The 25,964-nt window shown below is 39.5% G+C and overlaps 1 non-coding gene across 1 annotated transcript; it reads left to right on the top strand.

The window, feature by feature from the left end:
* Window positions 1-4,973: 4,973 nt before the first annotated feature.
* Window positions 4,974-5,079, top strand: LOC141609770 (small nucleolar RNA R71). Its single transcript, XR_012527681.1, has one exon. It is a non-coding gene; the product is annotated as a small nucleolar RNA R71 (small nucleolar RNA).
* Window positions 5,080-25,964: the final 20,885 nt, after the last annotated feature.

Raw genomic sequence — 25,964 nt, 5'->3', positions numbered from 1 at the left:
CATGAATCGTAGCACTATGAGTAATGTTTTACTTTCCAACACTTTCTTTTCAAGTTTCACCTCGGAGGAAAAGACCCTAGAAACAAAGTGTAACTAGTCCTCTTTTCCCCCGGAGTCGCCAAAGCGTGGACAAGGCCCTGGGGAAGCTGCGTCCGCGGGATCCACACTAGGCATAATCGACTCGAGGTTCCTTCGAATCGAATTAAGACAAATTAGAGTCGCCACCAAGTTTTTTGGGAACTTGGAACCGTTCAAGTCAACTTTACACCTTTCATCGAAAAGCATAAAGCCAATCGACTACGAGTGATTAAAGATAAAGACTTGTACCCTATATCACTCGATTTGAATGACTCTCGTAATCCAATGGTATTTAGACGGATCCACAAACCATAGATCTTGAGTAAGGGGTGAGGGTACGTGTTAGGAAGCCCACAAGGACACCTAACCCCGCCCGTCGATAACGGCCTCTACTAAGTCAAGTGTCGGATTTCAAACAAGGTCATAGCTACTACGATATATGATATGCAAACATCGTTTTAAAACCCTAACATGTGACAACAATTTCTATGTCGTTTAATGCATGAATACTAACTTTGTCAAAGTTGTTTTAGCATGTTGGTTGATTTGAAATAAAAGATGCGCAAACACGGCTTAGGAGGAATGGGGGAGCCATTGGGATCTATCCTATTACAACCCAGGCATTTCATGCCGACACAACGAGAAATAAATTACAACTCAATCTAATTACAACAACTATCGTAATTACTTTGACTCAGATTACAATACAAACTAACAAAATACAACTTAAACTATTAAGTCTTAATAAACGAAACAAATGTAAACAAAAAAGCTAAAGCTAAGTCAGACTAATTAAAGATGTTAGCCGAATTATTAGTTAATGAACAAATTAGATTAGAATTAAACTAATTAAATTAAAATAAATAAGTACAAAGGCTTGAAATAAATTAGGTACAACTTATTAATTAAATTGAACCCAACTTATTAAAATTATTCACCAATCCATATTTATTAAAATAGGATTAGTAAACAATTAAAGAAACAAAAGAAGAAAAGAAACTAAAACTGGCAGACCCGTGCAGTGCACGGATCAGAAGTCAGACAGACCCGTGCAAGGCACGGTTTTTGTAGAAAAGCAAAGTTAATTATGTTTTAATTACGAAATCAGTAAAATAAATTACGAAAAAATTCATTAAATTAAATTTACAGATTTTGAACCATAAAAGATAATTAAAACGACTTTTAAAAAATTAGAAATAAATAAAACAAATTAAAGGTTAATTAATTACAAATTGAATTAAATAAATACGAACTAGGTTAGGTACAATTCTAAATCGTCAACGAGTGCAAATGGAAAGGTGTTAAGCACGCACTTCCATGCTAGCGAGAAAATTAGTGAAAGGGAAGATGAATTCAATTAATTCTAGTAATTGTTAATCGGTTTTTAAAGCTATGTCGATGTACCCTAATGTGTCTAATTAGGTTATCAAATCGATCTAATGTCATCTAAATAAGTCATATGTTAACAATCAGAAGTCATACTAACATGCAACGGGTCCTAAGGTGGATCGAATTGGCCGAGAGAAGAGGAGATGTCAAAAGCGAAGAACGAAGTTAAAATCGTTTTATTAATGCCCTACCTTGAACACGAGGATATGTAAATGAGACGGGGGTGTACGACCGACTGATGTAGCGGTTTCTTTTCCCATCTCAAGTCAACGCGGGTGTTCATGGTGGTACTTTAACTCATACTCGGACTAAACTAGTTTCATAGTTAATTTAAACGATAAATAAAAAGCGATAAACAAACAAAACAAACTATAAAAGAACAAACATAAAAACGAAATAAAAAAGGGAGAAAGAGGAGGATTTGATGCACCCTCAACCTACATGTATCGTTGACACTGTCTTGGGTCGTAATCGATGGTAGGTTTTATCTCGAGAGGCCGTCGTCGACGAAGAAACAAAGCAAACACGCGTTTTTGGCAAATCTGGACAGCAACTTTCAAACAATGATTTCTCCCTCGTTTCACGATGAAAATTCGATTTAAAAGATGTTTTGAAAACTAGAAAGAGAGAAGAACAGAGATCTTAAAGCAACCCCTGCTCGTTTTGGGTTATTGGGTACGAAAAACGAGCACAAACAGAACTGGACAGACAAGAACAAACCGCGAAAACAGAGTGTATAACACTCTGTTTTTCGAGAGATTTCGTGTACTCTCAAGGGCAATTTGGCTCGTAAATCTTTGTCTAATGTGTAGATGGATGTTATGTGGTTAATTAGGAACAAGAAACTCGAGTTTTGATGGAGGTTTGAGGGAGGAACAAATTGTTTTTCGAGGAGGACACACAAACAGTTTCAGTTTGTATGTCGGTTTTGTGGAGGGTTTTTGAGAGGCAATTAGGGTTTGTTTCTGAGGTTTAAAGCTTGTGAGTGATGGTAGGATGTAGGGAGAACTTAGAGGCATCAATGTATGGTGAAGGGGTGGTATTTATAAGGAGTTAAAGTAGGTTAAAAGAGAGGGAGAGGCAATCGGGCTTCATCCCGTATGGCTGCTGTCCAGCAGTTTTTGTGAGGGTTTGAGGGGGGTTTTCTTGGTGATTAAGCTAGGATAATATGGGTAGGATACTAGGGTATGGGTTAGGGTTAATGTTTATGGGTCTTGGTAGTGTTTGGAGCGGGTTTTGGGCTTGGGAATTGGCACGCAAAACAGGGGGCTGCATTGGTTGCGGGCTGCTTGTGAGGGGTTTGGGACGAGAATTTGGGCCGTGGTATGGGGGGTTCGAACAAGGGTGAATGGGTATTGGTCTAGGTTGGTTAATGTACTCGAGATTCATGCCAATTTGCAAAGAAAACGGGCTCAAAAACCGAGCTAAAATCGAGCTCAAAAACAAGTGTTCAAAACGAGTTCTTCGCTTTTAAAAATCGATTTTTCAAATCAACTAACGCATTGAAATAAATGACTTTTCAAATCAAATATACTCATAAAATGATTTTTCAAATCAATTATTTATTCTATTTTCAACAAAATAAACTTGGGAAAAATAAATTCAAAATAAAATAAAATAAATTGAATTTACCTAAAAAACCATAATTTAAATATCATTTAAATTAACAAAATGAACTCACTTAAAAAAAACATTAATTTAAATATCATTTAAATTAATAAAATACTTCATCGACGACGCCCATTCTACATCGTAAAACGAACCCAAATAAATGACAGTGACAACTAAAGAATACATGTGTCCTATCATCATCGGGTGTTTGTCGGGTTCTCTATAAATTCCAATATCGACGGATACGGGTATCTACAGGAATAAAGAATTTCTCGATCTTCACAGGTATATCCTCTAAGACACTTAGGGGCCGTGATAAAGTACGGTCGGCCATCTGCACAGTCATATTGGTACAGTGAAACTTGGTCAAACCCAGTCTCTTAGCGAGAGACAATGGTAAGACACTCACGCTAGCTCCTAAGTCACATAGCGCATTATCAATTAAGTGGGTCCCTATATGGCATGGAATAGAAAAGCTACCCGGGTCAGATTGTTTGGTTGGTGTCTTATTCTGAATGAAGGCATAAACTATTTCAGTCAAAGCTACCGTTTAATGATCGCTAATATGCCTCTTACGCGTTAATATTTCTTTCATAAATTTCATGTAAGAGGGTACCTGGGTAAGCAATTCGGCGAAGGGAACGTTGACGTGAAGGCTCTTCAAAATATCAGCAAATTTTTCGAACTGTTGTTCAACCTTCCTGTTCTGTAATCGCCTTGGTAAAGGGACCGTAATGAGAACTTCCAAACCTTTATTCTTTTCTGCCAAAGTTTCCACAGGATCAGCTGCAATTTTACTCGATCGACCTCTTTTCCCTTTCGATCGAGCACTTTCATCAACCATTTCACTCGATCTAGGACTATTATCCTCTCAATCGAAGGCTTCAATATCAACAGTACTCGATTGAACACCAGTTTCATTCGATCGAGCAATTTCCTTAACATTTCCTCTCGATCGACCACCTGAAATGAGTCGATCGAGGACTTTCTTAAGATTCAACATGTTTTCGTCCAATGATGACTGTCCACGCTCAGCAACAGTAATTCCCGGGCCTGATTTGTCTTCATCAGTAGACATCTTGGGTCCCTCATAGAAAAGACCGATCCTCAGATTAATCAAATTCACCATCTCATGATGTTTCTTATCTGGTTGGGACGGTAAATGGCCCGGCTGCCTTGAAGCTTGATTAGTGGCGAGTTGAGCTATTTGAGACTCAAGTGACTTGATTGATGCATCTTTTTGTTGGTCACTTTTCTGCAACAGAATTGTCAATGATTGAACTATCGACTTCAACTCAGCTATTTCACTTACACCACTTAAGGAAGAACCTTGTTGCGGCGGTGGAAAGGATGGAGGCTTTTGAAAGCCTTATTGAGCTTTATGAGGTGGAACATAGACCTGTTGTTGTTGCTGTGGTGGAGGTGTAGGATTCAATACATTCTCACAAGTCCATCTCAAGTTAGGATGGACTCCACTCTGATTGTTGTAATAGGAGCCGCCTTGCCTATATTGTTGAAAGGCATAAACCTGCTCCTTCTCAGCTAGACAGTGTGACCATCTTCTCCTCCACATATCTCACATGAGATGGTTTCCTATCTAGTCAACAAGTGAACCGTCTGTTGATCTCCCGCATTCTGCAACTCTAACTTGTCAAACCCGGCATTCATGGCTTCCAGCTGAGCCACAACTGCATTATCAACAGAAGAAACTTTTCTAATTCCTCCTCTTAGGGTTCCCATATTCAGCACAGTGGGTAGCCATCTCCTCTATAATGCCCCATCCCTTGTCATCATCAATATTCTTTTGGAATCGCCCATTTGATGAAGCATCCAAAATAGCCCAGTGGTCGTCGTACAACCTATTATAACACTGGTTTCATAAGAACCACTGATCAAAACCATGATGAGGAAGAGACCGCACCAATTTCTTAAATCGTCTCCAAGCTTCATAGAAGTTCTCATCTGGCATTTGCTTGAAGCTTGTAATCTTTCCTCTCAGCTGATTAGTTCGTTGTGGAGGAAAGTATCTTTTATAGAAAGCAAGGGCTAGGGTCTCCCAGTTGGTGATCCCAGCCGCGGTTTCGTCAAGATCAGTGAGCCATTCTCGGGCTTCATCGGTTAAAGAAAAAGGAAACAGGACCTCCTTAATCTTGTCCTGAGTCACTCCCTTAGTGGCGGAAATGGTAGAACAATAGTCTGTGAAAATCTCCATATGTTTTCGCGGATCCTCTTCAGCTACACCATGATACAGATTTCTTTCGACCAGGTTGATATAAGACGACCGAATGTCAAATGTGTTCCCATTCTCGGTGGCGAGGTTGAAACCTTTAGGAATTGAAGCAGTTGTAGGCTCAGAGTGACTCGCGATATTAGGCATCTTCACAGAGCTAGCAGCAGAAATAGAATTATCTTCTTCGAAAGACTGGTCTTCTGCAAATAAGAAATGTTCAAGATCGGGTTCAAAAGTACTCAAGACTTCCTTTTAATTCTTTCTCAGCAGTCTTTGTCTATAGCGAAAGGTCCGATCTGGTTCAGGATCAGCTGACACTAACTCTGACCTGTTAGACCTGGGCATAAATAACACTAGAGAAAATAAATAAGAACTGTCTCAAGGAATTAAAAATTCCCTGAGTCTGAGACAAACCAAAATAAGACAGATAAATAGGTTAATTGCCTCCCCGGCAACGGTGCCAAAATTTGATAACGTCGTTTAGTACCAAAAATAATTACCTATAACTACTAACAGAAGTTAGCGGAAGTAGAGTCGATCTCCGCAGGGAGGCTATTGTATCTATCTGCTAATCTAAGTCTGTCTGGTAACAAAGGGGGGTTATAAATTGAGTTCTAACTACTAAAAGAGTCAAGGGAAGAGAATAAGGGAAAAGAGCAGTAAAAACAGAGACGAGCGAAGTATGTAATCAAATAGAGAGAAATATGTTAGGAATTCGGTTCACCATGGTAGTTTACTAACTCAGTCATAAATAGTTCAGATGATCAAATGCGAGAAGGGCAAGGGAAAGGTACTTCTGGTCCGCTATCCACCCCAGAATACAACTAACTTAACTTCCGTCCTCATTAGGGTAGTCTACTGTTCATAACAGGTCTGTTCATTCCAATCTTTCGATCTAGGATTGAATTTAACCAATTTAATGGGTTTAGAAGCGTGCACTCAACTAAACAATTACAGTTATATTGTTATAAAACAGTTCTCGCAATTAATTATCTGATCTATTCACAACATCGCCAACTCACTACCATGGCTCCCCTAATCCTAACATAAAGGAAATTAGCTACTCATGCTATTAATGACATAAACAATAACAACATTGAACATACTAAAGAAAGACATGGTAGATGAATAATAAAGATGAAGCATATATTACTAATAAGAATAATGAAACAAAGATGAGAGAGCAAGGATTAAGAGAAAACAAAAGAATTAAATTAAGATTGAAGAGTAAAGAAGGATTATTAAGTTTAGATCCAGAATTAAGAGGCAAAGCACCTCAAGAGAGAAAGTTCCAGCAGTGATTAAGAGAAAAAAGAGTAATTAAGCATAGTGTAATGTATGTGTTAACCTAATGACGTCTCCCTTAAATAGGGAAGAGATTATTATCAAAACAATAAACATAACACGGAATAAAATCCCAAGTAATTAAGCAAATCACTCGATCGAGGTATTTCATTCCTTTCGATCGAGTGAATCTCCAGCCAATCCCTTCGATCGAACAAATATGACTTTCGATCGAAGACCTCCAAATCAGTGCACTTCGATCGAGTACAGCAGGGACTCAATCGAATACCAGCAACCGTCAAAACCACTTGATCGACCAAGATAGTACTCGATCGAGCAGTTAGCCACTGAAAACAGCTTGGACTCTATTTGGTTAGACTCTAAGGACCTCCTTTACGCTTCCCGAGGTACGACATTTCTGCTCTAAATCTTCCATCTCCTTAAATGTATGCTAGGAGGAACGAATAAGGTTCGATTCCACCACTTTGAGGTCCATTCCTGTAAATGAGACGAAACAAACCAAAGTAGCCAATTCGGGGTATTTTGCAATACAAAACAACGAGAATGACATAAAAATGCGTGCAATAAGAGGCTAAAAAGTCTATATAAATTGCACGTATCACTAAATGGGTGGAGTTCCTACAATCCTTCAACTTTTCAAGAAAGTACATAGAGGGGAAAGACAATGTAGTTGTTGATGCATTGTCTAGGAGGTTGATTATGTTGAGTTTCATGGAGCAAAGGGTCCTTGGATTCGAATACTTGAAAGAATTATATGTGGAGGATCCGGATTTTAAAGAAGAATGGGAGCTACTTCAAGCTGACCGAATCAAAGTTGGAAGTCATTACTTGGTTCAAAATGGGTTCTTATTTCTTGGAAACCGGTTGTGTGTGCCTAGGGGGCCTTATAGAAGTTTGTTGGTGCGAGAGGTATATTCCAATGGTCTTGCCGGGCACTTTGGCATTCAAAAGACCTATGACATACTCCAAGAGCAATTCTATTGGCCTAAGATGCTTAGATATGTCCAAGATGTGATCAAGAGGTGTGCTCCTTGCCAACAATCAAAGTCCTATTTCCAAACAGGCCCTTACACTCCTTTACCCGTCCCAAATCAGCCATGGGAAGATATAAACATGGATTTCGTTGTTGCTCTTCCAAGAACTCAAAGAGGAAAAGATTCAATCATGGTGGTTGTGGATAGGTTTAGCAAAATGGCTCATTTCATTGCTTGTAAGAAAACCGAAGATGTAACTAGTGTAGTCGAGCTCTATTTCAAGGAAGTGGTCAAGCTCCATGGTATTCCTAAGTCCATTGTCTCGGATAGGGATTCAAAGTTCATGAGTCATTTTTGGAAGACCTTATGGAAGCTACTCAAGACAAGGGTCTTATTTAATACCTCCCATCACCCTCAAACCGATGGGCAAATGGAGTTTACCAACAAGACCTTGGGGAGGATCCTTAGATGCATGGTTTCTAAGTCATTAAAAGATTGGGATCTCAAGCTAGCTCAAGCCTAGTTTGCCTTTGACCGAGCACCCTCCATAACCACGGGCAAGTCTCCCTTTGAAGTAGTCTATGGCATGAATCCTATGACGTCTACTGATTTGGCACCTATTAAGAGGAACACGATTGATTATGATGCTAAGAAACGAGTTGAGCAAATGCCTCATATCCATGAACAAGTCAAGAAGCAAATTGAGAAGACTAATGAGGCTCATAAGGCCATATCCAAGGGTGCTAGGGGAACCAAAAAATTTGAGCCCAGAGATCTTGTTTGGACACACTTGACAAAGGTGAGATTTCCATAAAAAAGGAAGAATAAGCTCATGCCTAGGGCTGATGGTCCATTCGAAGTCCTTGAAAAATTCGGGTCCAATGCATACAAGATTAATCTTCCCGGAGAGTATGGAGTCCATGGAACTTTCAATGTTGGAGATTTGAGTCCTTATTATGAAGAGATTGAAAATGATAATTTTCGAGGATTTGAGGGCAAATCCTTTTCAAGAAGGGGAGACTGAAAAGACACAACCCGAGGATGCTTCTAATTCACCCGGTTTTGGACCTCGTCATAATTTGAGGTATAACTCCAAATCCGTCTAAGAAGTCATGGTTCCAACCGTCCTATTTCACATATCGGGTGAATTTGAGACATTTTTATCTAGGGACTTTTATCTCAAAGAAGTGCCTATCAAGAATTAATTTAGGAATCTTTGCAAAGGTACACATGGTCCTCGGTTTTGAACAATGTGCTGAATGTCGCTTTCAACCTTTCCTATTTTAATCCAACAAAGCTTAAGGGACTTTTGAAAGCTGCATAAGAGTCTTAAACGGTTCTTTAGGTAGCCAAGTCAGTCCATATTGCACAAATAAGGAGTTGAGCAAGTAATCAAAGAAGGGTTGGACTATTAGTTTACTTTATCATTCTATTGCTTTATGCCCTTTTCATTTTCAGTTTGTGTAACGCTTGTAGGGTCTCTTTGCTGCCATTTTTGTTGTAGTATATCAACTCCTTTTGTGACCCTTAGATATAGCTTGTACTCAAGGGTCGAGATTGTAAGGCTTGGTCTATATAAACCAACCAAACCACATGAGAATTTCATATTTGAATGAACCTAATTACAAGTGAAAACCTAGTTTTCTCTCTTAAATTCTTTGCTTAGTGCTAAAATATCCTCCATTGCTAAGTGCTTGGAGTTGAGTGAATTCCTTGCTTTGTGCTTGGATTAACTCTTAGGCTTGAATCTTGGCTTTGTGCTTGGTTCAAGTCATATCCAATTTCACTCAATTTTAATCAATTAGCTATCTGTTTTTCGTGTCAAATTTCAATCAAAATTGAGTCTTAGACGTTTTACTCCAGTAACCGATCAAAAAAAATCCTTTTTTTAATTGTTTGATATGAATATATTAAAAAATAGATGGGTTGTAAGTCGTAACTATACCTACTTAATTACTGCAAAATAATTATAATGTTATTATTATTATAAAAACTCATATTATTATTTCTAGATGTGTAAGTAAAATATTTTTATCGTAATTATTTAAAGTCCTTTTTTAAAGATTTTTTAAATATAAATTATGAATGCTCATAGATTTTGTTTTATATCTAAAGTTTAAAACACATTTTTTTAATCGAAATTCGATTTTTTATTTATTTATCTAAACTCGGTTGTTTATGGTAGGGTGTTGGGCTTTGTGGGAACACCGAAACAAAGTGGTGTTTGATTCGATGGGGGCGGACCCTATACGGGTTATTAGGAGAGCTACATATGTCGTGAAGGAGATCGAGGGGGGGGGGGGGGTTGCGAAATAAGAGGAGGGAAGGGCCGGGATGAGAGGCGAGAGAAGCAACCGAAGAAGAGGGGGTGGTTACACCACATGAGGGGTTGTGAAGGTGAATGTCGATGCGGGGGCTAAGGAGGAGGTTCAGGTGAGTCTAGGAGTGGTGTGTCGTGACGAGAAGGGCATGGTGCTACGGGGTGTCTCGGTCATGCAGGAACATGTGTGGATCCCCAGGTAGCTGAGGCGGTTGAAGGTGTCCGGGAAGCGAATGGGAAGGGCCATTTCAGAGTCGTTGTGGAAAGCGATTGCTTGATCGTTACCGAGGAATTGAAGAGAAAGGTCGCATGGAGGAGCATTTTGTCTTTAGTTTTAGATGATATTTTCGCTTTATGTAATTCGTTTGCTTCTATTTCTTGGCAGTATACTTGTCGTGTGAACAATAGTGTGGCGCACGCTTTAGCTCATACTACACCTAGGGTTCTTGGTAGAGTCGAGTGGTCGGATGTTTTACCAGCGATTGCGAACAATGTTGTTCTTTATGATCTTTCTTTAATGCAGTAAGCCTTCGGGCTTTTCTCTTCAAAAAAAAAAAGAAAAACTCGGTTGTTGTTATAAATAAATAAACTCGTTATAACTTATGATAGTTTTCAATCAATTGAGTCAATATTGTCTTTTATAGAGTTATAATATCTCTTTGAGTTAAAAATTGTGTTTCAAAAAATATCATAACTCGTCAAATTATTAATTAATTAATTAATTATTGTTATTAATTGTTAACTTCATTTAGTAAATGTAACTACGTTTCACAATTACGTGTGTATTTCCGTTCAATGACAAATAATAAAAAAAAACGGAGGGAGTATTATATTATATAAATAAATAAGTTAAAATGTGATGTGCTTAATTTTTTTTGGATGATATACATGTTGGGTGAGAAATTATCGGCGGTTTGCGAGTAAATCATGTAGAGAGTTTTCTATACTATATTGCATTCTTCTTTTGATAAAAGTGAATAAAATTTGTAGTGTTTTGGTGACGTGATCGCTCTCCTTGCACTATTTGTTTTTGCTTTAATAGAGATATAATTATTTATCAGTGGAGTAAAATTTTGGACAAAATTATGTATTATGTATTATTTTTTTAAAATTACGCATTATTCATTATTTTATTTTATTATGTATAAAACGTAAACATAAACATTTACGTAAAAAAGATGTATAAAACCTAAACATAAACATTTACGCACAAAAGATGGTGGTTTTTCAGAAATTAATTCCATAATCTAAGTAGCGGGTTCACATTGGCTGTTATAAAAAAAAATCCATACACATGATGACGTGGATGCACCACAATACAAGAAATTATCTTGCTTTTATATAGATAAGATTACTCGGGTTAAACCACTTGGAGCGATGATCACTTGACCACTGCAGCTCCTGAAGGAGGTGGCTTAGATGATCCATGTAGTAGTGCGGGAATGCATGGATCCGGGAGGAATCAACCCTCTCCTCAAAAAAAAAAAAAAAAATTACTCGGCTTAACAACGGAGCCGAGTAGGGTCAAAATAATTATCATGGTCCATAGTAGAAGTTACTACCGACAGCCAAGTGAAAGCTGGGAGAATTGACTAGCCGACTGATTAGTAAACGCAGAATTGGAAGTGTAATTAAGCCTGAAATTCGAAAGAAAGGCACTCACATTTTTTTTTTTGTTCTAAAGGCACTATAAAAATAAGATAGTAGTACTATAGTAGGTTGGCCGGTAACTCTTCGAATAGGATTGGTACTTTAACACAAGCCCACAATCTTTGAAATATTAGTAGGAGACTAGGATTTGTTTTTTTTTTGGTACATAGGAGACTAGGATTTGTTGAGATCCGGTCAACTCGACTTTCATATATCTGCCATTTTAAGTGTTGGGTTTTGGGTCTTTGTTGAAAAATCCCTATTTTTTTTTTCTTTGGGGCCATAATGTCTTCAATTAGTGACTCTAAAGTTGGTGTAAAACTGTAAATAAACTTGTTAGACTGAATCGGGGATGGGTTAAAATATGGGTTAATTATCGCGATTCACAAAATGTAATTTAAAAGTTTGAGAAATGCCGTTTTATATGACTTTTTAAGCGGATTGTGCTAAAATACGGGTTAAATAATAATGAAATACTATATATATTTTATGTTTGAGAAATGTGGTTTTATATGATTTTTTAGATAAATTGGGGCTAAAATAAGGGTTAGTTAACACAATTCACAAAATGTAAGTTTTATCCTCGACTGTTGTAAGACTTGTAACTGTTATTGAGTTTATATCACCTGTCCCACATTTGTGTTCATCTTGTGTCCCAACCTCTTAATTTTGTGACACATCATGCTTAAAGTAAGAAAGATAAGGGTTTTTTGATAACTGCTACCAAAGGTAAACCACTTTTTGAGAACTTCTACAAAGGTAAAAAAAGTTTGAAAACTGCTTCCATAATCCTTGGTTAGGTTAAAAATCAGTACTAATTAACCCCAAAGCTCAATTAAAATGAATCTCAACCATTCATTTAAATCCTTAGATTAAGTCATTATTTCTATTCCTATTTTACCTTTCCCCTTCTTTATAATATGACTCTCATCCTAATTTCTTACACTCTTATACTCTATTAATCTCTCTACAAATCTCTTCATTCATTCCCTCTATTTGAATCTATTCATTCCTTCTTTCTCTTTGAATCTATCGTGTCAGGTAACATTGCCTTCAATTCATTCATTGTCTCTCCTTCTAATCCATTAATTTATGTTGTGACACCCCCATACTCCAAGAGCCTTACCAGGACCACTTAGGTATAAGAACGTCACCATCTCGGTTACCCGAGGCAATGATAATCATAAGACAATGAAGAAACATAATTTAAAGATAAAATACGGTTTAAGTGATTACATGTTCCAAAACCCAAAACAGTTAACTGAAATACAAGGTACTCAAACGGTCCACTAACAAAACTACCAAAACTACAAAATATCGTCTGACACAGCGGAAGACTTTTCTAACTGCCACGTGATGACTCATCCCAGCTATCCCATAAGCGTCATATCATACCTGCTCAATAACTGCTCACCATCCCCGAATGGATCACCACAATTTTTAAAACAAATAACGGGGTCAGTACTAATTACACGATACAAATCACAATGAAACAAATACCAAACAGCTCAATCAACACATCAATCTCTAGTCTCCATAATCAATCTCCGCACAACTGACTACACACTAAAGTGTGTAGTCCTGCCAGAGTACCCATCGCAACAAGTACTCCACACCGCCAGTGGAGACCGCAACCGTACCCACCAAATCCCCGCTCATCAACTACTGAGCGATAAACCCAAGTTTCCTTAATGTGCACATCCCCTCCCGTGGCGGGTTCCACATAGGGCGAACCAAGGGCATGAAGCCACTCCCGCAAGTGACTCCACTCAGCCAGGGACGCGCCCCGAATATCACAGACAGTTATACAACAACAATCAACAATATAAACCAACAACCGTCACAATCACCAGCAATATATTTAATAAAAACCACAATACAACCACCACACACATCATGTAACTAATACTGAGTAGGGGAAACCCTATCTGGAAAGCAACACGAAATCAAGCGATCTAAGCAGCTACTCCGAATCTCTCCTCAACAAAGCCTCCTCCTATACATACATACATATTATCACTACCGTAACCATATAATCACAAAACCCCCAAATCCCCAAATTAGGGTTTAACCAACATTAACCAAATGATATAAAAATAATATGTAGAACTTACCCACGACATAAGGATCACAAAGGTGTAAAGAATGATGAAAACCGACACTCCTAACTCCGGGATTTGCTAATAATGCCAAGGGACAAGACAACGTAACTTGAAACTTCTCTTGACTGTGATTTAGGTTTTGTAAAAGTGTTTAAAGAAAGGTGACGGAACTTAATATATATTAATCCGCATTATTAACAAACCCGTTGCAAATCACCCGTAAACCGACTTACTCGATCGAGTAAGTCACTTACTCGATCGAGTGACCCTCACTCGATCGAGTGCCAAACTTACTTGATCGAGTGCCAAACTTACTCGATCGAGTACCCTACAGGCAGACTACTGTTTTGTATAAAATCAAACTTACTCGACAGAGTAAGCCCCACTCGATAGAGTACCCTCAGACCCATAAAACTGTAGTATTACAGTCTTTCCTCCTTAAAAAGAACTTCGTCCCTGAAGTTCAACCAAAACAAAAGCACACTAACATCCTCCTGACACAACAACACAAACAAAACTCAACATAAAACTCCAAAAGATACCTCCCAAACCAACTCAACCCGACTCAAAACAACTACTAACCATATCAAAATCAACATAAAAACATGTAAAAACACTATGCGACCATCTCCTACTCCCCTAAAAGAAACAAGGTTACGTCCCCGTAACCATAAATACCTGATCAAAAAGAGACGGGTACCGCTCTCTCATAGCCTCTTCCGCCTCCCATATAGCCTCCTCAACATCATGGTTAGACCAAAGAACCTTAAGCAACACTGTCTCACCATGTCTAGCTTTCCTAACCTTTCGATCAAGAATCTGTTTAGGAACCTCAAGATAAGACAAGGACTCATCCAGCTCTATGTTCTCTACCTCTAACACATGTGACGGATCACTAACATACTTCCGCAACTGAGATACATGAAACACATTATGTACTCTATCCAAAGCAGACGGTAAAGCTAACCAATAAGCAACCTCACCCACACGATCCAAGATTTCATACGGTCCTATGAACTTGTGACTCAGCTTCCCTTTCTTACCAAATCTCATGACCCCACGCATAGGAGACACTTTCAAAAGAACCTTGTCCCCAACCTGAAACTCTATATCCCGACGATGTAGATCTGCATAACTCTTTTGTCGATCCTGGGCAACTCTCATCCTCTGTCTGATCAGCTTAATCCGTTCCACCATCTCATGTACCATCTTTGGTCCCAAAACCACTGCCTCAGCACTATCGTCCCAACAAATCGGACTCCTACATCTCCTCCCATATAAAGCCTCAAATGGCGCCATGCCAATACTGGTGTGATAGCTGTTGTTGTAAAAAAATTCAAACAAATCCAATCTCTGCTCCCAGCTACCACCAAAATCCATAACACAAGCTCGCAACATATCCTCTAGAGTCTTGATGGTCCTCTTAGTCTGGCCATCTGTCGCAGGATGAAATGCTGTACTCATGTTTAAGGTAGTTCCCAAAGACTCCTGCAACTCTTTCCAAAACCGTGAGATGAATCTCGAATATCTATCAGATACTATATCCTTAGGCACCCCATGCAGTCGAACCACATTCTTCCGATAAGCCATAGCTAACTGTGTCTTAGTCCATGTATCTTTCATTGGCACAAAATGAGCTGGCTTGGCCAGTCGGTCCACTATAACCCATATCATATTGTTACCTTGTTGACTCTTCGTTAAACCCACTATAAAATCCATAGAAATGGACTCCCACTTTCACTCAGGTACCTCAAGAGACTGAATCTTACCTTTTGGTCGTCGCTGCTCCCCTTCACTCTCTGACAAGTCAAACATTGAGCCACAAACTCAGCTGTTTCTTTCTTCATCCCAGGCCACCAGAAAGTCTTTTTCAAATCTTTGTATAGCTTGTCACCGCCTGGATGTACCGAGTATGGTGTGCAATAGGCCTCTGTCATGATCATCTTTTTCAACTCCTCATCATTAGGAACACACCACCTCCCATCAAATCTCACACTACCATCTGTATGAATAGAGTATCTAGACACTGTCCCTTTCTCTACTCCAGCTCTCCACTCCTCAATCTTGGGATCCAAAGCCTGTTTACTGCGAATATCATCATAAAGGCCTGGATCCACTATCAAATCCCCCATAGCATCCCCTTTCTGGATCATATGTATCCCGAACTTCCCCACCTCATCTCTCAATCTCATCAAAGATATAGCTGTGCATAAAGAATGCACACTCTTCCTGCTCAAAGCATCTGCAACCACATTGGATTTCCCTTCATGGTATATAATATCCATGTCATAATCACCAATCAACTCCATCCACCTCCTCTCTCATGTTCAACTCCTTTTGAGTGAAGATGTACTTGAGACTCTTGTGATCTGAAAAAACCTTAAAGGTCGCCCCATATAGGTAATGTCTCTAAATTTTAAGAGCAAACACAACTGCACCCAACTCTATATCATGTGTAGGGTAGTTCTCCTCATAAGGCTTCAATTGCCTAGAAGCATAGGCAATCACTTTCCCATTCTGCATCAACACACAACCCAACCCATTCTTTGAAGCATCTGTATACACCTCAAAGTTCTCACTCCCTTCAGGCAATGCTAAAATTGGAGCTATGGTCAAACGCTCATTTAATGTTTGGAACGCCGTCTCACAACTTTCATCCCAGCGAAACCTGTTCTCTTTCCTCATCAAAGCTGTCATAGGTCTAGCTATCTTGGAGAAATCTTTCACGAACCGTCAATAATACCCTGCTAAACCCAAGAAACTTCTGATCTCAGCCACAATCTTTGATGCTTCCCACTTGGTAACTGCTTCAATATTTGCAGGATCCACAACTACCCCTTTCTTTGAAATCACATGCCCCAGAAAAGCAACCTCCTCTAACCAGAACTCACACTTAGACAACTTTGCATACAACTGATGTTCTCTCAAGGTTTGCAACGCAATCCTTAAAGCTCCTCATGCTCCTCTTTAGTCTTAGAAAAGACTAAGATATCATCTATGAAAACCACCAAAAACTTATCCAAGAACTGACTGAAGACCCGGTTCATCAAATCTATAAACACAACAGGTGCATTAGATAACCCAAACGGCATCACCACATACTCATAATGACCATGCCTCGACGTGAAAGCTGTCTTTGGGATGTCCTCCTCTCGAATCTTCACCAGATGGTAACCCTACCTCAAATCAATCTTAGAAAAGACTGCTGCACCACTCAACTGATCAAACAAATCATCTATCCTTGGCAAAGGATACTTGTTCTTTACTGCCACTTTGTTCAGCTCCCTATAGTCGATGCACAACCTCAAGCTCCCATATTTCTTCTTCACAAACAGAACTGGTGCTCCCCACGGTGATATACTAGGTCTAATGTATCCCCTCTCAATCAGATCATCCAACTGCTTCCTTAACTCCTCCAACTCCTTAGGACCCATACGGTACGGTACCTTAGAGATTGGCCCCGTTCCCGGTTTCAGCTCAACACTGAAATCTATCTCTCTCTTCGGTGGCAACCCCGGAATCTCCTCTGGAAAGACATCTGGAAACTCTCCCACCACCGGTATCTGCTCAACCTGTCGAACTCTCCACTCTATGATCCCTCACATGGCACAAGATCAACGGGCACCCCTTCCTCAGATAGGACTTAGGTCACTGCTGCAATCAACTTAACTTTGGGTTTGACAACAAACCCACGATAAGACACACTAATCCCCTTAGGACGTCTCAAAGAAACTCTCTTCCGATGATAATCTATCTTAGCCTTGTACTTTCCCAACCAATCCATCCCGACTATCATCTCAAAACCATCTAAAGGAAACTCCAACAAGCCTACAGGTAGATCAACTTGCCCAATTATCATGGACACACCTCTATACAACCTCCCACAAGATACAGACTCACCAGAAGGTATAAAAACTTCCTCTCTTACAGACTCATACTCACTCAAACCCAACCTTTTAACATGACTCGATGATACAAACGACTGTGACGCTCCCGAATCAAACAAAACAAAGGTATAAACACCATTAACAAGAAATGTACCGGTGATAACGTGAGCATCATCCTCAGTTCTCCATCATAAACAGCTTGCCACTGGTCTTCTGCCCACCTCCCTGGACAGTACTAGCTGAGGTAGTCGGTTTAGTACCCGACCCCTGGTTGTTGTTGGTGTTTGTAGCTGGTTTCTGATAAGAATTACCGCCATTACGGTTAGCCCCACCGTTGTCGCTCTGACCTCCCTTGTTGTTCCATAACCCAGGCGGCCTGTTATTAGCATAACTCTGTGTAGGACCTTGTGAGAAACTCCTCTGTGACGGTCTCTGGAAACCCCCACTCACCGCACTGGTGCACTCATGTCTCTTGTGGCCCACACCGCCATAGTTATAACAGGTCATACCCCAACTACCACCACCATTACCACGACCACGCCCGTATGAAGCCTCACCACTAAACCATGAGCCCGACGAATATGCTCTCACCTGATTATGGTTACTCTTCTTGTAGCTGGACTGACCACCACCCTCACTCTCAGCTTTTCTCTTCTCATCACCCCTCTCCTTAGTCATCTTAACCAACCTCTCAGCCCTCCCAGCTCGCTCAAAGACTTCCTTTACATCTGTAAGGACTCCCACCGGTAACTTCTCCATAATCTTGAGGGTCAACCCCTTCTCAAACCTCAAAGCTAAATTCTCCTCACTCAGCCTCATGTCCTCAGCATACCTGGACTTCTCATTAAACTTGCGGTAGTACTCAGCTACCGTCATATCGGATGTCATCTTAAAATCATCAAATTCTTCTCTCAACTTACTCCTCACATGTTCCGGCACGAACTCACGCCTCATAGCTTTCCTGAACTCATCCCAAGGTATTACAGGTAGCCCCTGCTTCATATACATCTCCCTAGCACCCACCTTAACCTTATCCCACCACTCACCGGCCGCTTCTCTCAAGTAGAACGGAGCTTGTTCCACTTTCAACTCCTCTGGGCAATGAACTAACTCGAAGATATTCTCCATATCCCTGTGCCAATTATCCAGCAGAATTGGCGCCCGAGTCCCCTTATACTCTTTTGGGTTGAACCTAGCTATGTGAATGCTGGTTTTGGAGTGATCAACATCCTTATCTTTTCCCACTCTTTTCAAGGTCTCAGTGAGAGCATCCTGTTTCTCCAACATCTTAACTATGTCATCAACTATCATACTCCCAGCTCTAGCGTACAAATCAGTTCTTTTCGGCGGCATCTTGTAACTATATAAGAAAAGGTAGATATAAACACATATCCCACATCTCAAGTATGTATACGATCTGTATAAAACCCACTCGATCAAGCCCCTCAACCTACTCGATCGAGTTGAGGTCACTCGATCGAGTTACACCCTCTACTCGATCGAGTACCTCGACTCTAGAACCTGACCAGAGAGCTACTAAAAACACACTCGATCGAGTTGACTAGCCACTCGATCGAGTGCCCCTACCTAATCGATCGAGCGCCCAAAAACCTGCTTCTGCCCAGAAAACACAAAACTACCTACTCGATCGAGTCAGACCCACTCGACCGAGCCTCTCACCTACTCGATTGAGTGCCCCCCACTCGATCGAGTCATGCAGACTCGTATAACTACCCGCATGCTTATATTCCTTTCCCCAACTTTATATACAACTTTTATACTACCAACATAACGACAACAACAATACATATATATATACATATATATATATATATATATATATATATATATATATATATATATATATATATACGCAACCCTTTATATACTCAAACAAACAACTTTACTTCCGTATTTCTAACATGCCACATTGATAGGGTTGTCGCGTACCCTAAACAAAGATAATATTTTTACCCTAGGCTTGGCTAACAAACAAATTAATGTAGTTAGGGAAGTAGGGGTCGATCTCGGGGAGACGGGAGTTGTTAATTAGTTGTCATGGTGCGAAATTTATCAAGGTCGATTAACGAGTTTGGTTGGATGTTGGGTTTGTAAAATAAAATAATTGACAAAAAGATAAATAACAATAAGAAGGAAAATCTAGGGGACGGGGTTTCACATGTAAATTAGCATAGGAATATTGTCGAACACGGGTATAGTGAAATCGGTAATTGTCTAAGTCAATGGCACATGCCTCTCGGTTTATTACCGATAATAAAACGGGTTCTAGAGGCTCTCGCCCTTTCTAGGTCGCTTTAGTATTCTTGCTTTGTCTAATTCCCTTCCCATCTCTCGATTTTAAATCGGAAATTAACGAGTATAAACAAATGATTGTGGCCACAATACATAGTTTATAAATTAAATCAAGCAAAGAATACAATTACAATGACGATATAAACCCGATTCAAATAATATAAAACGCTAATTAAACATGTTAATCCCCTTCACCCTAGAATATTAATCTACTCAAACATTATAAAATGTAAACAATTGACAAATATAAATGTAAATAATGACATAATAACAAATATGAAGATAAGATAATGAAATTGATAAAGGAAAAAGAGGAAAAGAACAATACCAAAAGAAATGAAACAAGAGAGCGAGAAATTGGAAGAACGGAATGCGTAGATTAAAACCGAATCGAGAATATAAATAATTGAAACGAATTACGTGCGTACGTATTAAAATATAGTAGGTTATTTTTATTAATTCTAATCTAAGGCTAAAGCAAGAAAATGACGGCGGAAATTCCCAAAAATCCCCCAAAACACGAACTGAAGCTTTGTTTATATAGAAACACGCTGGAACTTGAACCGTCAAGCCTGCCATCAGTCACCCCGATCGGGGCCACCCCACCCCGATCGGGGTCGTGAGTTTGTCATTTTTATTCTCTAAATTTCGAACTTCAGCATGCTATGATGTAACCCGGGTGGCCAGGGGTTAGGATGTCGGGGTTGAAGCCATGTACTCTACTCCTCGCTGCTTTTCTCTGTTTCATGCAAAACCAGGCCGTGGGCCACCACCATCGGCACCACCAGGTCACGGCCAGCACCAGATCAGGCCACTCTGCTCAACCATGGACCATTGGCACGAGCCCATCAACATACGAGCTTCAAAACTCCGTCTGAACTTCAACACAAAGACCGTCGCATCCTATTTATTTGGGCATAGTTCCGTCTCCGTTGCAGCTAGTATACAACCCCTATGACCAGGCCGTGCTGCTCCATTCTTTCACGCCCAAATTCAGCACTATCATCTTTAGATGAGCATGAATCCATCTTCAATTAAGTATAAAACATTGGCATAAACCCGTCTTTACTATGGCATGGTAACCATCTTGTAGTTTATTTATTTGAACTTCAAATGGCATGAAACTCGTTCCCTTTGAGTCGGGAATTGCAAATTAACAAGGCACGTCAACTTAGCTTTATTACTCGTAATTAGCTCCGCCTTACTCGGGATCATCAATATTGTAGGAAATTGACGGAAAACCCGCTTCAAATCCTACAAATGACATAAACACAAGAAATACTATCCAAGACGATATTAGCTCAATAAATCGCTCCTAAGAGTGGATAAATACTATAAAACCGAGCTAAATATGGGGATAAAAGTTTATATAAATTGAGTGTAGCAAACTCCCCCAAGCTAAACCCTTGCTTGTCCTCAAGCAAGCAAACAACGTGAGAAGGACAAGGGTATGAGCAACAATCATCCCATCCAAATGCAAATCCCGTCAAGTAACTTTAAAGCGCAATGAATCAAATCCCGAAACAACGTGGGCATAGGGAAAATGCAATACATGGATAAGATTTACATGACGGTGTAGCACAAAGGATTTAACATGGACATTTTGACTCTTGCATGATCTTATTGACATCGAACTCCTCACAGGAAATCACTCACACTCATGAAATGAACATGGCAATATATATATGTGAATGACACTCTCCTATCTTCGGCTCAAGAGAATGCGCCCGCAATCTAGTATGGTAAACATTCCAAATCAACAAGACAATGCTAAACATGATCATAATGCATAAGAAATGAAGCCAAGAGGACAAAGAAGAAGGCTAGGGGAAATGGGTAAGAAGGTGGACAAATAATTTTGGTCATGTGGAGCTAATATCAAGCTAGCAACCAACCAAATGTGCAAGGATTCTTAATCAAACCTTAACCCTTCCCAAGCAAAAACAATTAGAGCCAAAAGCAGCAAATTGGCTCATTAAACATTATAAAGCAACAGAATACTTCCCAAAACAACTCTTTTATGAAAACATGGAAGTAATATTTATCTTCTTCTCTTCTTTCTCGTCATTTTTCTCATTTTTTTTTCAAGCTTCTTTCTTTCTCTTTCTTTTTCATTCATTTCGCATCTTTTTTTTCCAATCTATTTTCTTTTTCATTCTTCCAAAATACATCCACCAATATACGGGAATCAGCAATCCCGTACAACAATGCCTACAAAAACAATGACAAATAACCATATCCCAAAGACGCAAGAGCACCCCAACACAAGTAGCAGGTCACTAGCTCAACAAAGGTAGGCAATGTTATATATGTAGCTAGGAAAAGGGGTACGATTTGGGCAATATATGTAAGCAAGACAAGGTGAATGGCTTCAAATGCAATCATGATAGCAAAGCTCATATAAAATGGAACAAAGACCATACTTGTGCGTTTTGATGTAACGCACACCAAGAGGAGAAACTACACACACCTAGATGAGACCGGGTATAGATGCACCGGCAAGTGGAGGCTCTACCTTATCATATATGTAGCTTGCCAATGTCAAGATCAAGTCTACTATGTCCAAAATCCATCCCTCACCCACTTTGTCAAGACATCCCCATGAATGCAAAACCCGTCAAAAGCACGAATCATTAGCTTAAAAAGCAATAATATGGAAAATGCAAGGAGGAATGACATATGCATAAGACAAAAGGGTGGACACAACATGAAAGTTTTTATAAAATTTATTTAATTTTTTTCAATTTTAATGGGTTTTTCAAATATATAAAAGCAATAAACAAGACCACTAAATCCCTCCCCCAAGCTAGAAGAACACATTGTCCTCAATGGGTAAAATGGGTTTAAGCGCAAAAAACCACATAGAAGGACAAATAAAACCAACAAGGGGATATGGGGATGACACATGCGGAAATAAAGAAGGGAAAGAAAACATACAACCGCGTAGAAGCTCCCCCAAGCTAGCTTTAAAATGGGGGCAAAGTCCAATCCAAGTAACAAAGTACCTGCGAAAGACAAGCTACTACATACTAAAGCAAGCTAATTGTCTTATTCTCTTAACTATTACATCAATACCAAATTGAAATTGCAATTGTAATTGTCTCAAAAACATAATTAAACACGGGTTTCCTCCCGAGAAGCGCAATTTAAAGTCTTGCTAGACTTTGGTTCTCCTTGAAAATGATCGTCCTTTGTTCTTTAAAAAGCATGTCAAAGCCCTTAGAAGTCTATCGTAAACCTGCGCATGAGCAATACAAAAGCAAATATAAGCAATTGATAAGATATAAGCATAAAAGATCAAAGGTAAGGATTGATAAATCTTATCAATGAGCGCATGGGAGACTTCAAATAGAACCACCGCACTACTCCACTCGTCAGCAAGAGATTGAGCAACAAGCTTAAGACCATGAAATAAACCGTTAGTGCACAAACTATCATTCTCAAAGGTCTCAAATAGATGGCATGAAGAATCAAGGAGGTAGGACTCATCAAAAATAGGGGGTTTATCCCACTTAACCTCTAAATTAAAATAACTAAGTCCTCCATCAACCTCAAATGGATCAACAATATCCTCTACGAAAGGATTTTCAAAGGTCTCTAAGGACTCGGGCAAAACCTCATTGGAAGGCTCAATCTCGTCATAGTCACAAGAAGGCTCAACAACATCTACTATAAGAGGCCCGTCCACTACAAGGTCTATGTCATCAACATGAGTCTCTATATGGTCAATTGGAATAACACTAGGGGGAATTTCAAAAGAGAAAGTCGGACCATCGTCATCGTCATCCAACAATTCCAAATCATTAGGAGGAAAAGACTCACATTGGGAGGGCGGAACGGCAAAAGGAGAAAAAATAGGCTCACGTGGTGAAAAAATAGGCTCACGTCGTCTCAATTGCTTTTGAGAAAATTGTTCCAAACGAGCCTGAACCACTTTGAGTTCCTCTTGGATGCTCTGTTGACGAGCCACCTCTCGACATTGGGCAGCCATGAACCTTAGGAAAACCCAAAGCTCCTCCCCACTCTTATACTAAAGACTCCCACAACTCATGTAAAGAGCCAAATTATGAGACACAGAATCCATACCTTCAAGCATGACTTGACCCAATTCATATTCATTGTAAATAAAACCAAAAGAAGCAATACGGCCGACATATTCTTCAAATTGGGAAAGATAGTCATGAAAGGGTTCGTTTTGTTGTTGCAAGAAAGGGAATACAACCATTATGGACGGCTAAGTGGATCCCCCTTGAGATAGCTTCATGACCTACACAATAGGCACTAAAACTACAAAGAAACCATGAGAACGGTCCCAAGAAACAAGTGTTCCCTGGGACAAAAGAAAACAAGATAAAATTCAACAACTAATTAGCAAACAAAACCGTGCTCCCCGGCAACGACGCCAAAATTTGATAGGGTTGTCGCGTACCCTAAACAAAGATAATATTTTTACCCTAGGCTTGGCTAACAAACAAATTAATGTAGTTAGGAAAGTAGGGGTCGATCTCGGGGAGACGGGAGTTGTTAATTAGTTGTCATGGTGCGAAATTTATCAAGGCCGATTAACGAGTTTGGTTGGATGTTGGGTTTGTAAAATAAAACAATTGACAAAAAGATAAATAACAATAAGAAGGAAAATCTAGGGGACGGGGTTTCACATGTAAATTAGCATAGGAATATTGTCGAACACGGGTATAGTGAAATCGGTAATTGTCTAAGTGATGCCTGTCGTTGTATGCACCAAAAATAATATTTATAGTCCAAACTACTACTATAGCTAGTGGCAATCAGGGTCGAACCACAGGGAGGCGATGCAATCAATAGTTGTCTGATTTTAGTCTTTAAAGTAACAAGTGTGGGGGTTTGATTTGATTTGTTCTATAGCTAAAGACAATAAAAGAAAAGTAAACTAAATAAACGGATGAAAACAAATATTAAAAGGGTGCTAAGATGGTCGGTTCACTATAGTTTCGGCGACAGTAAACTAGGTAGGTCTAAAACAAACACGTGAGACGGGAAAATAAGAAGTCCTCTCGGTCCAATCTTACAGGTAGCATCTTTCGATCTCGCTACAGGTCCCTAATATCACTAATACTAACTTTCGTCCTGAAAAGTGACTAAAAAGGCTAAATTAACCCATCTCTCGATCTTATTAATCTAGTCGTCTTAATTAGGTAGGCTATCTCCCTTCCCTATCTTTCGATCTTTATTGGGTCGGTCAATTCCTAAGCATTCAACTAGTCGCGTGCACTCGATTCGTCAAACATAGCAATTAAATTAATTAAAACGAAGGTAAAACTCACGTGGCCAGTCGATCGACCAGGGTGTGCGGTCGATCGACCGTTGCGCGATTCCTGGTCTACTATTCTAATGCCGCCTACTTCTACAGATTCCCTACATCCTAGCACGACAAGTTTACTCATGAGTATTATGGAAACAACAATGAAATTAATGAATAAAGATTTTGAATGCATGATTAAACTAACGAAACAAGCAATTAACATGAGACGATAAATTGGCTTTTGGGAAACTACTCTAACAATTCTAAACTACGAACGAAATAAAGTAGTAAACTGAAATTGGAACAGAGAAATACCGAATGGAATTGCAGAGAAAGGAAGAATCCGAAAAGCAAGAACGAAGGTAAATTGTATTCGAACAATTATGCCCTAGAAACTAAACTCAATATAGAACCCTAATAAATTTGATGATAAAAAAAACTTGATGAAACTCATTAATGTCAGGTTACGTTATATAGGAATATAACTTAACACTTATTCCTAAACCTAATACACAATGGGCTTCTCAATTCTCGATCTTTTTATTCACGCCAGCATCACGGTTTGGTCGATCGACCACTGGGACCGGTCGATTGACTTGTCTGCATTGAACAGTGGCTACTGTATGTCGTGCTCTGGTCGATCGACTATGGAGGTCAGTCGATCGACTGGAGTAGCTGGCAGTTGGCTTCTAATTCTTCATAAAATTATCTTTCAGGCCCCAAAATGCGCACCAAGTTCGTTCCTTGTGTAAATACTTCATGTCAAATGCAATGCAAGGTACTCGGGGACGGTTTTGGCTTGATTTCCGCTGGATTCTTCATAT

This window comes from Silene latifolia, chromosome 10 (genome assembly GCF_048544455.1).
Source record: "Silene latifolia isolate original U9 population chromosome 10, ASM4854445v1, whole genome shotgun sequence".
Taxonomy (NCBI): Eukaryota; Viridiplantae; Streptophyta; class Magnoliopsida; order Caryophyllales; family Caryophyllaceae; genus Silene; species Silene latifolia.
This window is presented reverse-complemented; position numbering and strand designations above follow the sequence as displayed.